Source organism: Callithrix jacchus, chromosome 9 (assembly GCF_049354715.1).
Source record: "Callithrix jacchus isolate 240 chromosome 9, calJac240_pri, whole genome shotgun sequence".
Classification (NCBI taxonomy): Eukaryota; Metazoa; Chordata; class Mammalia; order Primates; family Cebidae; genus Callithrix; species Callithrix jacchus.
Genome location: NC_133510.1, coordinates 12,416,200 through 12,429,680, shown reverse-complemented (window position 1 = coordinate 12,429,680; position 13,481 = coordinate 12,416,200).

The following is a 13,481-nucleotide window of genomic DNA, read 5'->3' as shown; positions in this document are numbered from 1 at the left end:
ATAATGCCCAGATGCAGAAACCACTAAGTACTATATAATCTGAGTTAAACAGCAAACATACACAAGGAGGTATATGTATAGCTAGTCCCACACATTATACTCATGAATAAGATGGTTCGAATATCCATTATTTCTCTTTTCTCTTGGAGTTTTCATTCCATTATAATTTCAAGTATTAGCTCCATCTCAAATGTATGGACCTCCAACTCATTGTCAACAATACTTTGGCCCCAGCATTTCTACCAGATTATTTCTGCCTCATTATTAATTACATAGGAATTTGTTGAATGTCCATTATCCCACTGTCCAGATTAAGTATTGAACAGTAGTAGGAAGTCACATTGAAAGAGACCCTGGAGGTCTCTTCCTTCTCCAGTTTGCTCTACATGAAACCTAACTACCAGACCCTGCTCTCCTCTAAACTGTTACAGCCATCCATCCACGTGTTACTTAGGATATTCCCTCTTGAATAATTCTGCAGTTGTGAGGAAGGAATTTATTGGTTTAGTGCGGTGGAATCTATTTACAGAAGGCATGGAGGAATCCCTGGAAAGTCATTCATTACAAGGAAAAAGAAAATCAAAGCACAAAGGTATTTTCGACTAACAAGAATAGCTTGGGTTTCAGCATTACGTCTGCATCTCAATGTCCTTTGGCCAAATCCTTATGAAATAACAGAATCCTAGTGAGAGGGGACTCTAAGTACAACTGGTAACTTCACAGAAAAATACAACAACAATAAAACTGTATAAGACCTTGTGTACATAAGGTAGCTTTGCTTTGGAACTGTTTTCAAGGGAATATAACACAAAAGCGGGGCAGGTGAATTTTTCCAACTTTATCTGGAAACGCAAAAGGGCAAGCAGTGGCTACCAGTGGCTCCGCAGGGTCCCGAGGCTTACCTGAAAGGCTTGCATGGCACAGAGGATCAGCGCCACTTTGATGAAAGCTATAAACAGTCAGTGGTAGAATCACTGCAGCAATGCCTGGCGTCCAAATGGAGCTCCCCAGGCATGTAGAGAACAGTAGACATCACCACAGGAAATCTAAGACAAGGAAAAGAGTGGATTCTATGTAGTAGCTCGGGTTTGGGATTGTGATAATTTATGAGGTCCTCTATTACCTTGAGGATCTTCAGGGACAGTTGGGGAAAGGATCTTTTAAGAAAAACCAGAGGTTCTACAACCAACTAAAGACAGTGATAAGAGGATGAGAAATTACTATTCCTATGACCTCTTTACCCTGAGGCAAACATGGGAGAGTTGGTATATCCTAGAGAATACTGATTATTGGTAAGCTTCCATGTATATGCTGTCTCTTTTTACATTGTGTATTAGTTTTCTACGGCTAACATAACACATTACCACAAACTTAGTGGTCTAAACAATACGGATTTTTTAATTTTATAGTTCTGTAAGCCAGAAGTCAACAAAGTTCTTCGTGGGTTAAAATCAAGGTACTAGCAGGGCTGTATTCCTTTCTAGAGGTTCCTGGGAAGAATTTGTTTTCTAGCCTTTCCCAGCTTATAAAGGTCTCCCATATTCTTTGGTTGATAGCCTTCCTTCCCCCACCCCCATCTTCAAAGCCAGCAGTGGCTGGTTGAGTCCTCGCACATCAGGTGTGTGTTTCTGTGACGATTCTGTCATTGCTTTGTGTTCTGCTCTCTCTGACCACAGATGGGAAAGCTTCTCCACCTTTAAGGACTCACGTGATGATTAGATTGGGCCCACAGGATAATCTTCTTCTCTGAAGCTCCATAACCTCAGTCACATCACAATGTCACTTTTGCCATTAAAGGTAGAATAATTGTTACCGGTGGAGGGTGTCCAGGGTTCTTGGCATTTTGAACAAAGAATTGGACAAAAGGCACAAACAAAGCAATGAAAGAAAAACACAGATTTATTAAAATAAAAGTACACTCCACAGACTAAGTAGGTTCTAGCAAGTGGCTTAAGAGCCTGGTTAAATAATTTTCTGGAGTTTAAATACTCTCTAGAGGTTTCCTATTGGTTACTTAGTTTAAACCCTATGTAAATGAGGTAGTGGCCCACAACGAGTCTGATTGGTTGTGGAAAATGACCAATCAGAGGCTGAAGTGAAGTTACAGGTTACACATGAAGACCTGGCCTGCAACCAGTCTGATTGGTTGCAGGAGGGAACCAAACAGAGGTTCTTTCATTTTTCATCTGCAACACAGAAAAGGGTAGAGGGGGAGTTGCAAAGGGTGAATCCTCTGATCGTTTTGTTACTTGGGTGTGGAGAGGTGGGGTTTTCCTTTTGATCTAGTTCTAGGAAGTCAGTGCCAATCGGCCTTAGGTTCTTTACCTTCTTCAGACCCTATTCTCCTGCCTCATAATCACAGGTTCTGAGGATTAGGGTGTGGACATCTTTGGGGGCCATTATTCTGCCTACCACATTGCTTAGAAGAGCTTGCAGTATTAGGTCCATGTCTTACACCTCCTTGTAGTCTCTGTTTCCTGTAAATACTGGAAGATCAATACATGCTGTTGACCATAAAAGAAGTATACCACGTGCCAATCCTTTTAGTCTCGTCAAGAACATTCATTCTCCCTGTAGATTAAAAAAATGCGATAAGGATATTATGCCAACCACTTGGGTCCACTCATTATTTTCTTCTCATTTTCTTTCTTTCCCCAGGATCTTCATGGAGTCATTCAGTTTAGAATGATTTTTAGAGATCACTGACCTACAGCTAAATTCCAGTGATAAAGCAGATTGACCTTTCTGGGTCCCAGTTTCTCACTCATAAAATGAAAATGTTAGGCTATATTAGCCTCAGCTTCTTGTCAGGGTTCATATCCACGCTCCTCTAATAACTGAATGCAAACCCATCTCCCCATAACTCCTGCCTGCTAGAGGTATTGCATACAATGTGGAACATCCCTGGTGGGTGGATACCCAGTGTTGTCTACACTTCTTCAGTGCTGAGGACTTGCCACCAGGCAGCTTATTTCATTCATAACATCTAATTATCAGGCATTTTTTTCTCATACTTAACCTCTCTAACCTCCAATTTGTTTATAGGTAAAATGAAATAAAAAAGATCTACCTCACAGAGTTGTTGAAAGTTCAAATAAAAAAAATACTTAAAAGTACTTCTTGGGCCGGGTGTGGTGGCTCACGCCTGTAATCCCAATACTTTGGAAGGCCAAGGCAGGTGGATCGTGAAGTCAAGAGATCAAGACCATCCTGGCCAACATGGTGAAACCCCGTCTCTACTAAAAATACAAAACTTAGCTGGGCGTTTGGCACGCACTTATAGTCCCAGCTACTCGGGAGGCTGAAGCGGAAGAATCGCTTGAACCTGGGAGGCGGAGGTTGCAGTGAGCCAAGAGTGCGCCACTGTGCTCCAGCCTGGCGACAGAGCAAGACTCCGCCTCAAAAAAAAAAAAAAAAAAAGTACCTCTTGAAAATCAAAAGCACTACATAAGTGTTAACTGCCATGTTATTATTACCTAATATTACTAATAATAACTTAGGTTTATATTAATCTATACTTGTGCAACCTATGGTGGATTGTACATTTATATTTTAAACACTTTATCTTGTTCATTTCAGTCCCCTTCGAGTGAAACATTAAAAATAATTCTGAATCAAAATTCTGACATTATCCTTTTGTGACTATGCTACTGAGATATTTTCAACTATATACCTAATTTTTTTTTTTTTTTTTTTTGAGACCCCAGGCTGGCTAGAGTGCAGTGGTGCAATCACAGCTTACTGCAACCTCTGTCTCCTTGGTAAGGCAATTCTTCTGTCTCAGCCTCCCAAGTAGCTGGGATTACAGGCATATGCCACCATGCCCAGCTAATGTTTGTATTTTTAGTAGATATGGGGTTTCATCATGTTGACCAGGATGGTCTCAATTTTCTGACCTTGTGATTTGCCCACCTCGGCTTCCCAAAGTGCTGGGATTACAGGCATGAGCCACCACGCCCAGCCTATACTTGATTTTTTCACAAAAGCACCCTTTTTATATTATTTCCATCTACTTCATTGATAAAGGTAAAAAGAACAGAGTTTTAAAAACACCACTAAATAATTATCTAAAGGTTAGTCCTAATTATTCAATAAGCAGTCTTTAAGTGTGATTTTTCAAATAGCTACTTCGCCCCCGCAAGGGACTATAAGCTTCAAGTTAAGAATACTGTATCCACTGACCTGCTCAAATCAGGAAGCTGGGAAATGCCAAACTGATGTGTTGTCTTTGTGCCTCCATTTCACATCATCAGCTATGAGGAACAGTCGTACCTTCTAAATCTCTCTTTATCTTGTCTCTTTTCTCTCTTTCATTACCTGAATTCACCCCTCCTCTTTTCCTGCATGAATTTCTGTAAGAGTCTTCTAACTGGTCTTCACTTCTCAACCTCACCTTCTAATTTTTCATTTTATTGCCAGCGTAATTTTTCCAATGAGTATGTCTTATTATGAAATACCTAACCCCATTTAAAATCTTTACAAAATAAAATTTCTTAATGATAATTTCTTACATTACAAAATGTACATTTTATAATTCTGTAATCATTACAAAATAAAATTTCGTTACAAAACAAATTACATCATTACTAAATAAAATTTCTTAATTAATGTGAATCTTCCTTAACGCTCACCTTATCTACACTTCCTAATATCCACCAATCATACTAAATGTTCGTTTTTCCTACAAAACAAAAGAAACAAGTTCTAAATCCTCTCACTGAACAAACATTTGCATACTCTGTTTCTTATGTTTGTAAAGCCCTTCCACTCCGAACTTACCTAATAATTCCTCCTAGTTCTTTAGAATGCAGGTCACCTCTGAGGAATAAATGGTCCCTGAACTTTACTCTGAATGTACATGTATCTTTCAAACACTTTGTCTTGTTCTGTACCCTCTCCTATGCAAACCGTCCTTCTTTCTCCTCAGCACCAGAGTGTTTCTCATTTGTAGTTTCCTTGTTTGTTTCTTCTAACAGGCTATATTCTCCTTAAAAATGGAGACCTCAATTTCTCACTATTTATAGACCCTTGCTAAGTGCCAGGACATGTTCGTCAATTATGGGAAGATCAGAAAAAGTGATGGTCTTAACATTGAAGTCTCCAAATACTTTCAGACTTAATCATTTTGTTTGAACTCTATAAAACCTTAGTGAAACAGAGAGGAGAGATGATGTAAAGAACAAGTACTTTTTACTGAGATTCAGTGACTGTGTCTTGTCCATAGTCACACAGAAAGTAAGCTGCACAGTCAATATTTGCCAAATTAAATGCTTTATTAAATACATATTGGTGCCCAAATACATAAACATTGCTAGTAGAATCAACTTTAAAAATATAACTGTGCTAAAGTCTCTAAGAGGTGATTAAGAAATGCATCGACATTAGGAAGCCCAAATCTCATCAAGGATTCATTGATATCATAATGATGCCACGGTCTGAATAGAGTCCGGAAAAAAGAAACAGAGTGAAATTTATGTATTCAACATTACCAAGGGGAAACATGCTTTTATCACATTATGTGAACACTTTGTGTAGCATGAGGTTGCTATTACTACATAATGCAAGATACCCTTTAGCTAGGACAGTGAAAATGCATTCATGGCTTGCCAGGTGAAAAAGCAAAGTGCTTCTGATGAATCTTATGAACAGTTACGGAGAAAAGGGCGTTTGATAGATTAATAGATGTATACCAAGTACCAGGGGATGAGTGAATTTGCTTAAGCAATGAAACTCTGATACTGCAGCTGCAACTGTAAGCATCACCTAGGTAAGCTTGTGATGATGCTCTGTCATTCTCCAAGATCTGTCTTCTGGACGGGCCAAATAAGAGAGTTGAGTGGGCATGAGGGGTGGATCAGCATCCCTGCATCCTTCAAGTTCTTGATGATGGTGTGAATCTTGGCAATCCCTCAGGGAATGCAGTATTGTTTTTATTTACTATTTTCCTAGGGAGAGGCAGTTCTAATGGCTTCAGCTTGGCCTTTCCCACCATAGTGACCCTCATTCCACAGGTTAGGGACCAATGTGGGATTCTTCCAGCTACTAATAACAAATGTCTATTCCAGCTACGCACCTGCAACTGGGAAGAAGACCCCCACGTGGGCCTGGGGACCCACTCTGCGGCGACCCTGAGCTAAAACTCCGTTGATCACTTGATTTCCACAAGCCCCTATCAGACTGCTAGGTCACAGTGATATATTGGGACTCTCAGAATCAGTGTAATTTCAAAGCCAGTGTCCAGTAATCCCCCAAATGTGGGATTATTCCCTTTTCCCCAATGATTTTTACCCTAGTAAAAGGTAGTAGATTTATTTGTGGAGGCGTTGGAGAAAGAGTAACAGTATACATTTTTGATAGGATACCATGCTCCTCCCTCAAAAGGACCTGGACTCCTTCGGGCCTGTAAATTGGCTCCAGTCTGGTAATCAACTGAGGAGCCATGACTCTCTGTTTTTATGATTCAGGTTAGATTTTTGTTCACTTGACCTAGGACTTTTCTGCTTATATACGTTTAAAAATGTAGTAGGCTTCCTATTTGTTTCAAGGGCATTATAAGCAATGAGCTTATGCTACAAGTGTATACAAGTCAGACTATTCTGATTACTGTTTTGACTCTGCTGCCCACTAATGTAACTACGCCTGGCCCCTGCCACCCCAAGATCCAATTACTCCTACAGCATTTAGGTTTCCCAATTCAGTGACTGCAGTTCCCACTGTGAGGTCTGGCCTATAGAGAGTAGAGCAACCACAGAACTCTTCAAGGATGCCAGAACTTCCTTCACAAACGTATTTCTTCCAGAATTGCTGAAAGGTATGTCTTCTGGACTTCTCAGTGTGAGTATGTCTTAAACGACTAACTTGCTCTAACATGTTAATATCCCTATGCCTTTGGATCTCTTCCTCTATATTAAACCAAGGCATTTTTGGTATTTCCAATTTACTCATGGTGAACTACTTTTTGACTCATGTTTTAGCCAAACAATCAAACTACTTGTTAGAGCTCATTCTAACTCCCTGAGTTGAGCTGCAACATTAAATGCAGAATCTCTGCTTAGTGAGCCCATGTCAATAAATTCAGCTTGATCCAACTGTATGTTCCTTCCACTATCATCCTGTACTCTTTGTATCCATTCCCACACATATTCCCTGGATTTCTGTGTGAATAAATTAGAAAACTGAAGTAGCTCATTGGGAGTGTAGTGCACTTCATGGGTCACACTTTCTACCTCACCTTTAGGGGCCTGCTGGGAATTGAGTCTAGTTATAGGTCTAGAAGCAAAGAGGTGCGGTGGGGTGGGTCCTGAGAATCAGCATCGTTTCACTTGGCCACTGTCTCAGGGAAGGCTATCACTGTTTTCTCAGGCAATTCAGGGTTAACACCACTGGGGGTGAGGATGTCACTGTATTGAGCATGGGGAGGCTGCTGCTTCTGGAGGTGAGGCAACCACTTCTGCTGAGGCTGGGAAGACCTCTTCTACTTGTAAAGAATGCTGTTAAGAATTGAGGGACTTAATGTCCGCAGCTGCATCAGGGCCTTCCCACACAGCTAGATCCCCATGTATAGGATCCCATGCTTTTCCATGTCACGCCCTCGCGTCAATGTGATCCCCATGTATAGGATCCCATGCTTTTCCATGTCACGCCCTCGCGTCAATGTGATCCCCATGTATAGGATCCCATGCTTTTCCATGTCACGCCCTCGCGTCAATGTGATCCCCATGTATAGATCCCATGCTTTTCCATGTCACGCCCTCGCGTCAATGTGATCCCCATGTATAGGATCCCATGCTTTTCCATGTCACGCCCTCGCATCAATGTGATCCCCATGTATAGATCCCATGCTTTTCCATGTCACGCCCTCGCGTCAATGTGATCCCCATGTATAGATCCCATGCTTTTCCATGTCACGCCCTCGCGTCAATGTGATCCCCATGTATAGGATCCCATGCTTTTCCATGTCACGCCCTCGCGTCAATGTGATCCCCATGTATAGGATCCCATGCTTTTCCATGTCACGCCCTCGCGTCAATGTGATCCCCATGTATAGGATCCCATGCTTTTCCATGTCACGCCCTCGCGTCAATGTGATCCCCATGTATAGATCCCATGCTTTTCCATGTCACGCCCTCGCGTCAATGTAACATACCATGCAAACCTGGGAGTTGAACTTGCAGTGTACTTCAGCCAGTCACAGGATGAGGTTCTGCCTTCGATTTTCAGCAATTTCAGCTCTCCAGCTACAGGAGATGAGTCTCTTTCAGGTCAAACATAAAAGCTTTTGAGCCAGTTATGTAGTGCTTAAGCTGGGATTTCATAACCCTGAGCTCATCCTTTTCTTTCACTGCTCTGTCTAGTGACATAGGAACAACCAACCGACATCATTATTTTCCTTAGTTTTCCAAAAATGATTGAAAGTGTCAAATACAGAGTCACTTAGCTCCTGGCTTCCTTGTAAGTGGTGGACTAGGAGTACCCAGTGGAGAGATTTCTCGTATCTCCATGAACAGTTCACACCATAAACTATCAATGCTTTATTTACCACTGGAAGTAGTCATTAGCATATTTAAATCTAATCAGATTAGGAGTCAATTCCAGGAACTCTGAAACAATTCTGAAAACTCATTCTTAAAATTCTGTTCCTCTAGAAGCACTCTCAATACCCAAATCTCTACTAGTCAGGGTTCTCCAGAGAATCAGAACCAATAGGACAAGCGCCATCCACAAAAGGACAATAGCATATTTGAGTTGAGGGAGAGCTGGAATAATCTGAAATGTCTTCCCCTTTACCTTCAGTTGAAAACCATATTCTTCCTTTCAAAGATGTTGAAACCATGATCTTGAGTGAGCAGCCTGAGATTAAAAACGATAAGGGCATTAGACCTGAACCTAGATCTTGGAATTCCTGAGCTTGTTCTCCATCTAGCCTCCTTTTTGTGAATTTGTTTTATAATGCATTTGTGTAACTAGAATACACAACTTTCTCATTTTCTTAATGGCAACAAAAGTGACTAGGAAGGATTGTTGTGGAGGCTAAAACAGTGCTCAGAACATTGGTACTTAATGCGTTGTTAATTTATGCAAGAAACTTTAATGAAAGCTTCCTGCCATGCTTCTCAACCTTTTTCCACAAAATTTTTATAGTCTTCCACTTTGCCCCACCCAATTTCTCAGATCTGCAGTAGTCAAGACAGGTTTTGGTTAGATCTACTTTGGTTAGATCTAGAGTTCACAAGGCAAGTTTAAAAATGGGGAAGGTGCTTTAACTGGTTGGTTCAAACCAGGTCTTTTGGCAACCCCAATCAGCGTATGGCCCCGGGTTTCCTTGTTTCCCCCCAAACTCAGCAGTTATCAATTTCACCGTAAAACGGGATGTAGTTGACATTTATCACTCCACTAAACAGCAGAATTATTTTTAAGACTCCATGGAACATTCACTGAAACAGACCATATCCTGGACCATAAGCCAAACAAAACTCAACAAATTAAAATGATCGAAATGATACAGTGCATGTTCCCTGACTGTTTTGAAATAAAACTAGAAATGAAGACCAGAATAACAGAAAAAGTAACAAGCATATGGAAATTAAACACCGTACTTCTTAATGGGCCAGTGAATACGTTTCAAGAGTATTTTTAAAATACATTAAACTGTATGAAAGTATGAATACAACGTTTGAAATTTGTGGGGCACAGCTAACGCCATGCTGAGAGGGAAATGTATAGCATAAGTGCTTGTATTAGAATAGAAAAAAGTCAAAAATAAATAATCTGAGTGCCAACCTTTAGAAACCAGAAAAAGAACAAAATAAACCTAAAGCAGAAAAAAAGAAATAATAAAGAGCAGATGTCAATAAAATGTAAAACAGAAAACCAGAGAAAAATTAATAAAACAAAAAGCTGGTTCTTTGAAAACTTTGATGAAATTGAAAACCTCTTGTGAGACTGACAAAGAAAAAAATGATGCAGATTACTCATATCAATAGTGAAATAAATTTTAGTGCCATCCTCAAGACATAAAAGGAAAATCTAAAAAAAATTATGAATAACTCTTCATACATAAATGTGGTAATAATTTAGAAGTAGTGAACTAATTCCTTAAAAAGCACAAAGCACCAAAACTCATCCAATATAAAATAGATAATTCGAATAGAGCTATAATTGTTACATTTGTAGTTTAAAAACCCTCTATGCTCAGATGGTTTCACTGAAGAATGCTAACATGTAAAGAGAATTTAACATCGATTATATATAATCTCTTCCAAAAAATAGAAGAGAAAGGAATACTTGCCATCTCGTTTTGTAAAACTAATGTTAACTGTGATACCAAGACAGACAAGGACAGTACAGAAAAAAGAAAAACTACACACCAATAACCCTCATGCACAGAGGAGTACAAAACTTCAGTAAAATATTAGCACATTAAATCCAATAATGTATTTTAAATTATACATCATGACCAAGTACATTTATTCAGGGAATCCTAGGCTGGTTCAATATTTAAAAATCAATATAACCCACCATATTAACAGGTAAAAAAGAAAAAAAAATCAAACATTTGTATTAACTGAAGGAGAATAATGATTTGCCAAAATCCAATACTCATCCATGATAATAACTCCCAGCAAACAAGAAGAATTTTCCTCAACCTGATAAACAACATCTACAAAAATACCTACAGCTAACGTGATATGCAATGGTGAAAGACTGAATGCTTTCTCCCTAATATTGGGAACAAGGCAAGAATATCCACTCTTCTATTCTTAGTTAATATAGCAATGAAATTCCTCACCAGTCAGCACAATAAGAACAGAAAATAAATGGCATACAGATTGGAAAGAAGAAATAAAACTGTCCCTACTTATCGATAACATAATCTACCCCAAAATTTCCTAAAACTGTAAGTTCAGTGAATTTGCAACATAAAAGGTCAACATATACAAATCATCAATTCTATTTCTATACACTAGCTATGAACAGTGAAAGCTTCTATTAAAAACACAGTACCATTTGCAATCACTAAAAATGAAATACTTGGGTATAAGTCTAATTAAATATGTACAGAACTTACATGTTGAAAACTAAAATGTAGATGAAAGAAATCAAAGATTTGAAAAAATAGATGTATGCGTTCATGGATTGAAAGACTCAACATCAGTTCTTTCCAGACTAATCAAGGGCTTAACACATTCCATATAAAAATCCAAGCAAGATTTTTTTAGAAACAGATAAGCTTATTCTAGAATGTACATGGGAAGGCAAAAGATCTAGAATAGCCAAAACAATTGTGAAAAAGATTAAAGTGGGAAGAATCACTCTACCTGATATTAAGATTTATAGTAATTATGGCAATGTGTTATTGTCAGAGAGATAACAAACTAGACCAATGAAACAGAATAGAGGCCCTAGAAAAAGACCCACACAAGCAGAACCAACTAGATTTTGGCAAGAGTATAGAAAAGCTATTCAACTAATAGTCTTTTCAACAAATGCTGTTGGGACTAGACCGACACAGGTGAAAAATTAAATCTCGACTTAAACTTCCTATCTTATACACAAAAATGGAGGAAAAGATAGAAGAAAATCCTTAAATCCGAGGCTAGGTAAAGAGTTCTTAGACATAACACCAAAAGCACCATCAATAAACGAAAAAAAAACCAATAAACTGGAGTTCATCAAAATTAGAAACTTTTGTTCTGCACAAGACACTGTTAAAAGGGTAAAGACAAGCTACAAACGGAGAGAAAAATGTTTACAAAGCCCATCTTTGACAAAGGACTCATATCTAGATTACATAAAGAATTCCCAAAATTCAAACAGCAACACAAACCAAACAGCCCAATCAGAAAACTGGTAAAATACATGAAAAGAAGATATAGAGATGGCAAATAAGCACATGAAAATAGTCAACATCATTAGCTATTAGGGAAATGCAAATTAAAGCCACAATAAACACCACCTCACGTAAAAAAGTTAAACAAAGAAAGGTGACAATGTCAAATGCTGATGAAGATGTGAGGAAACCAGGTCTTATGCGTTGCTGCCATGAATGTACAGTGGCATAGCCTCTGTAGTAGTTTGCTAGGGCTGCTGTAACAGATTAGCGGTTCACACTACAGAAATTCGTTTTCTCAGTTCTGGAGGTTGGAACTCTAAGATCAAGGTGCTGGCAGGTTTGGTTCACCACGAGGCCTTTCTCTGTGGCTGGCAGATGGCCTTCCTCTCGCAGCTTCTTCACAGGGCCATGCCTCTGTGCATGCATGCTCCTGGTGTTGCTTCTCCTTACAAGAATATCGGTCACAGTGGATTAGACCTCACCCTAAAATGAACACTTATTTTAAAATAATCTATCACTCCTTGAAACAACATATCTCCCAATACGGTTACATTTTGAGGTACAAGAGATTAGGACTTTAACATTTGAGTTTTAGGGGGACACAATTTGGCCCTTAACAGCCATTCTAGAAAACAGCTTAGGAATTTTTAAAAATAACCACACACACGCGCGTGCACACACACACACACAAACTTCTTCCCACAATTTTTATTACTCAGGAAATCCTGTTTTCAACTGATAAGAGGGAGTATTCACCAGTGGTGCCAAATCCATGTGTTTCCAGGCATTTCCTGGAACCCCTTATGTGCAAGCCTTCGTGAATTTAACAATGAGATCAGTGCATAGAAGAACAATACTATGGCAATAACAAAAGTGGTGATTTCTAGTCTCTTTATCACATGCCTCTATTCTATACCCCTTTTACTAGAATACTGTCCAAACTAGAGCATAGGGAGGGATCTGCAAACTAAGCTCCCTGTGTTATTTGACCAGCGTGGATCTTTCATTAGAGCTTACTGTCCCCATTCTGAAAGCCTGGGTGATTCTAGAGCTAGCTCATCAGTTAAAATGAAATGCTTTCACAAAGCATTTTGGGAAAATCACAAAGCTGATGAATTCTTATTACTGCTACTGTACAAGGTCACATTTCCAGATTTATATCAGCACCTGTATCCTTTCGAGACTTTTTCTTATTAAACAAGATATTCATGCCACAATATACAAAATCATTCTTCTTAAGAGATTGTTTTCTCCTTTTTAACTAAAACTAGCTTCAATCTAATTTAGTGCTAAAATTTTCCTTTAAAATCTCAAACATGTCTTCATCAATACATTTATCCACTCCACTAAGAGTGAAACGCTTTCAAAGATTCCATCTTTGCAATACAAGAGCCCTTGTGGTATCGTTACAGCTGACTTACTTGGGATCTGAAAGCACCCAGCAACACTCTTGACACGTAGCAGGCACTCAAATACTGAGCTGCATAGGGCTATTTTCTAACAGATGCGGTGCCATCAAACATGAACAACCACACACATAAGTTGTGATTGCAGTATGACAGCCTTCCAGTTAATTTCTGGCTGTGGTCTCACCCCAGTAGCCTGTATTTCTTGATAAAGCAATCCAAGGTCTCTGGTTTGTTGCTGT